Raw genomic sequence first — 6,139 nt, 5'->3', positions numbered from 1 at the left:
TATGTTATGCATGTTATGTACAGTGTTAAATGTTCAATTTTTAACCAAATTTCATTTTACATTACAGGTCAAACTTGCTGCAGAAGTATTTAGCAACACAGTCTACACCTCTCTATCGATGCATTTGAAGACACTCGAACGATTTAGAATGGATCATAATTATAGTGTCCCACCTATTAACATTGATAATGGCTTTTTCACTGCTGAAATAATATTATTCATGAACAATTTGTTTGATAGCCTTAATGGTGTTGGTCATAAAAGTACCAGTTTACGTAATGCTTTATCTTTAGAATCAGATCACTTTCAGTTTTGGAATGAAGCAGTGAAAAAACTACAATCAATGAAATTTGATGCTACAGGCTCAAGAGAAATGAGGCCAATTTCATTACGTAACTTTTGTCACGATATAAAAACTGTAAAGCATCTTTGGTCAGATTTGAAAAACATTTCAGGCGTTAACTTCTTGAGTCTCAAGCAATTAAACCAGGATCCCCTGGAAAATTTTTTTTCACAAATCAGAGGTCATGGTGGCTCTAATACACACCCAGATTGTCACAATTTTGTTTCGTCATTTAAGACATTGTTAATTAATGATATGACATCTGATAGTTCTATATATGCAAATTGTTCTCGCGATAAAGATAAAATGCTCGGTTCTCTCAGGAGTTTAATTAATAGACCAAAAATAGATATTCAATGTATTGATTACACATCTCAACATCAAAATTTAGATTTCATAGATACTTGTATTCCTTCCGAAAACGTTTTTCAAACTCAAGCTGTGTCATATATTGCAGGTGCAATTTGCAGATATTTATTTCCAAAACTAGATTGTGCAGATTGCCAAAGTTGTAAAAATGCACTATTGTCTGATGTAAATGAACCATTTCACTCTTTAATTGAATCCAGAGAATATAATGCAAGTACCAGAAATCTTTATTATCCGTCTCGTAATCTTTTGAGTCTTGTATGGCAATGTATTTATTTAATTGAACAAATATTGCCAAAAATTTGTAACGTTTACATTTACACAGATTTAATTAACGTATTTAAAAATCGGCTTGATACTTCTTTCTTATCTTGTGACAAGCATAAATTGGATTTTTTTAACGCTTTTTGGTTGTTTGTCATTAGAATGCAAGTCAGACAATGGTGTATTAATTTTAATAGGAAGATGCACAATGTAGATACTAGAAAGAAAGGAAAGGAAATGGAAGATATGCTTAAAAATAAAGTAAGTAAAGGTGCTAGCTATAGATCTACACGCCGCCGAAGTCAGTAATTTTTTCATACTGTATGTTTATATTCATATTTTCTTAACTTGGAATTTAAATTAAAGATTATTTTTCATGCTATTTATCAGTCTTTCAAATTTCCATTTTCAATTCTTTCATACTATTACTTTTGTAAGTGTAAGTTAATAGGTATTTGTATTCTATTATTATATTCATTTTTTGTTAAGACTATTTAACTCAAAAACTTACACAACTGATTTTAGAAATTCATTCTTTATTAGAAAGCTACATCTGTAACATGTACAGGGTGCTCGGGAGTATTCCCCATAAAGGAACCGAACTGCATAACTAATATTTTTTTTAATTAGTAAATAAAAACTTTTTATGTTTTCATACAAAATTCAAAAACTCCGACTATCCATGTAACACACGCCTTTATTCTATCCTTGCATTTTAAAATACGTAAAACTTGGCTACGTATAATTATAAATATGTATGTATTAATTTTCGTTAAAGAGTAACCCCAGAGTTATAGGAAATACTGCCAAACATCCTGTATAATCAAAACTAAGTTACTATTCCGGTAAAACCATGGAGTCTGCTAGTAATATACATATAATTAAGTATAAGTCCTAACATATCTGTGCCTCCTGTGATATCCTGTCCTTGTATTTTTAATTAGAAATTTTGCTCTTTGTATATTGTAATGTATATTTTTTTCTTTGTATATCACATTCTAATGTATATTGTAAAAAAAATTTACTAAATTTGTGAAAAAACGTTTAATACACTAAACTAAATTGAACATGCGGGATTTCACGGTATTTGGAACTATAATGCGTTTTTGTTGTTTTTGGAACTATAATTTTGCAAAACTTACAATCTTTGTTTTTCGTGTATTATAAATATTTACTAAATTTTCCTATAATACACATTACTAAATACTCAATTAGTGCTGGGTTAATTATACTTTTAATATTTATTTTTACAAGAGACACAGATATAAAATATAAGTATAATCAATAATTATTTAAATAAGTTTATAGTGTTACTCCAATTTTTCTTATAGGAACTTTTTATTTGATAGTGAAAATTATTAATTTTCACACAGACCCATTTAATTTAAATTTAACTTTCAAGACTTACCTAAATAATTGACATATTTTTTTTAGGTTTTTAGATAACCTTACCACTTAAACTTATTTTTGGTATAATGGTCTCTGATCCGGCATTAGAAATATATACCCTCATCTGTTTTTAGTGATGATAAATAATATTCACAGAGACACATAAAGAGGTTGCCAATACTTAATCTTACTGATAAGCCGTACTGTAGTATGTGGACTAATTACTAACAAACAAATTGAAAATGAGGGTATAAATCGCTAGCTTTTAAATTTAAAAAAAATATTCGCCTAATATGCTTGGACAATTCGTAATAATACCTAAACGAGGAGTAGGGTAGGGTAGGGATAAGAAATAAGTACGGTAAGACTGGAAGAGGTAGGATATGATTGATTTGCTGATGTGCACATAAGTCAAAGCGAAGCTTGACCAGGTCCAGTAGTTAATAATAATTATATTATTACTAATATTTTATGAAAACATTATTAATAACAATACATGATTTATAATAGAAATAATTATAAAATAACGTGTTTTGTACCCTAATTTGTAAAAATTTGTCTGTTGGTAAACAGTGCACATTGAGTATTGCTTTAGTATAGTTAAATTTCGGTTAAATGAAGCCCAAAATAAGCTTTCATTTTAAATATTAGACGACTAAATAATTGAAGAGGGTATTTAGCATTAACTCATCTGTTTATATCTGCCAACCCCTCTGTTGCAGCTGTGAAAGCAAGCAACCTTTCTGTTTTGAACTCTGTTGGGTATATTCTTCTAGAGTACGATTTTTTAATTAACTAATGAGGGAAGTAGATTAAATATTAAATTTAAAAAAAAAACATTTTATATCATACGGCCGCAATTTAATTAGGCAACTTATTTGCAATGTGTCAATTTGAATATTTTCTGTAATTTATTTTTTATCCATAATAAAACGGATGAAGGTAATAGGTATATATTTCATATGCCACATCTCCTACTAAAACAAAATGATTGTTTTATAATTAATAATTTACAAAGTCAATTACATTTTGTCAATCTATACTTCTATACTTATACTAATAATATAAAGAGGAAAACTTTGTTTGTATGTTTGTTTGTTTGTTTGTTTGTTTGTAATGAATATACTCAGAAACTACTGGACCGATTTTAAAAATTCTTTCACCATTAGAAAGCTACATTATCCACAAGTAACATAGGCTAAATTTTATTTTGGAAAAAAATAGTGTGCCGTAAGATATTTGGGTTTTTCGGACACAAGTGTAAAAAATCAACCAGAAAAGTTACTTATTTTGCGTACGCTGCCTAAACTATAAAAGATAGAACCATAAAATGTTCTAATTAGTTGTAGATCTTATTAATATCTACAAAAAAGGTAGTTGAAAATTTACACCGAGTTTCATTCGGACGAAGTCGCGGGCGTCCGCTAGTTTTATATAAAAGGAAAAATAGTAAAGAACTTCTAAGAATATTATTTTGATTCTGTTACTCGGTTCTGTCTCCAATTTATTTGTTTATTGATTCCTCATAATGTTATAGAAAAACAATATGTAAATGATTTTCCACCAGCCTAAAATTTGTAATTTTGGGGATTGTAAATGTTAATGACAATTGTAAATAATGATTTTTTTAAAAGAGCAACTACTGAGTTTCTTGCCGGCTCTTCTCGGTAGAATCTGCCTTCCGAACCGGTGGTAGAGTCGCTACACAATTAACAGACAACAAAATAAATATATTTCAATATACTATAAGACTTTTATTTCCTTTTATTGTAAATAAGTAAAAATAAATTTAGGTGCTCAAGTAGTGTAAGCGAAAACCGGAAATTTCTGAAATCGGTACAATGAAAAATCTTCAACAAGTGTGTGCGTTCAGCACTAATTTCTCTAATTACGATTTTTCACATCCCTAATTGTACTACGATTTCTATGCATGTGTTGAATCAGAAAGAGATAGGACTTTCCCCCCACATTTAATTTTTTCCCAAGAGTAAAAGAGAGGTCCGAGAAATTTATGAATGAAATTTTTATACACACATACAAAATTTCTAACCAGCACAAAGCTTTGTTCTGAGTCAGAGGTCTGCTTCATTTGTGGTCTGTGATGAAGATTTTATTGTTTTCAATATTTTTATCAAATCAAGTCACAGCACAAACGTTAACTTATTAAATAATCTGTGCGTTAATGAAGAGTCACAGACTCGCAGATATTACCAAAGCACAGATCAAGAATATATACTCCTTGGAGTCTCAGACCAATTATACAAGGACCAGTATTGTACCCATATTCACAAACGAAATTTTCTGTCATTTTCTAAGGAAAACGATCTTAGATCATTCAACTACACAAAAAGGTATTTTTACGGAGCTCTTTAACCGACGAACACGATTACAACTATGAAACATCGAAGCTATAGAGACAGTTTTGATAATCGCATTAGATCTTTGATCATATACTTTGACAGAAAATTTACGTATAGCGAGGCAGGTCCTATACAATAGTTGGTCTGAGCTTGGAGTAGAAGTGAATTAACAAGGAATTAACATACACGAAACCTTGGACTTTGGCTAGAAGCTTTGTGGTTATCTAGCAATAACCAATGAAGAAAGAGTAAGGAGGAACGGCCCTAAGTTGTCTTTATAATTTTTAGTTATACAAGTGCGATGAAAATATGAACCTTATGAGTAAAAATATATTTGTCTCATTCTCACCCACGTTGTTTTTAAAATGCTTTATAAGATAACATAATGTCAAACAGTTCTATGTATCTTTCAAAATCATTCAAATTATTACAAAGCTCCGCCTTCAAGCACGTAGGCGCCATTTAAAAGAATCATTTACATCCAGTGAAACTTCTATATGTCCATCTGATTGTTTTTGACGTATTCTTTTATTTGATATTGTTCTTGAAATCAGATCATTTCTATGATGTTTCTCGTGATTCTACATTTAGAAAGTGCAAACTGAATATATCTGCCGGTAGATAGGTATTAACGCAGAATAAAGATGATCCAGAATGAGTCTTTATTCTGTATCCTTGACAACCGCATGGATGTCATACAAACTGTTTTCATAATTTACATTTCAAAATTTAACACTAATAATATTTACGTAAATTAATCCTACTATCCTACTAATATTATAAACGCGAAAGTTTGTATGGATGTTTGGATGTATGTTACTCTTTCTCGCCGTTACCACTGAAGCAATTTAGCTGAAATTTGGAATGGAAATAAATTTTACTCTAGATTAACACATAGGCCATATTTTAATCCCGGAAAAATCCATGGTTTCTGAGAGCTTTGTGAAAAACTAAAATCCACGCGGACGAAGTCGCGAGCGTCCGCTAGTATAATAATAAATAACTACCTACCAATAAAAAAAACTCCATTTTATTTCTTTAGTTTATATGAACAGTTTTTAAATTTTTAAAAAAATAAGACGCCATTTTTCTTGAATAATATTGAAATTACTGATGCGACACTTCGTGTCGTACTGACTCGAGAAAGTATTCGTTTTTAGAATTTTGTATTTGACACGGCTACGACACCGTCGTGTTCTGTGCGCACTATCTGCCTATTATTCTTTAATCTGTGGGTATTAGGTATACAGGTACTTTATGTGGGCGGTTACAGCGCCATCTTTAAGAAATTTTTGCTTCTGACCTTTTTTCGTTTCCTCTTACTATTAGCTCTTTGGCAATAACAAACGACATTGACAGCTTACACTTGACAGCACAGATTAATTTCTACTACCTTGACAGCTTATATGTGACA

The sequence above is a fragment of the Bicyclus anynana genome, chromosome 14 (assembly GCF_947172395.1).
Source record: "Bicyclus anynana chromosome 14, ilBicAnyn1.1, whole genome shotgun sequence".
Taxonomy (NCBI): domain Eukaryota; kingdom Metazoa; phylum Arthropoda; class Insecta; order Lepidoptera; family Nymphalidae; genus Bicyclus; species Bicyclus anynana.
The sequence above is the reverse complement of the archived record's forward strand: the minus strand, read 5'-3'. Positions refer to the sequence as shown.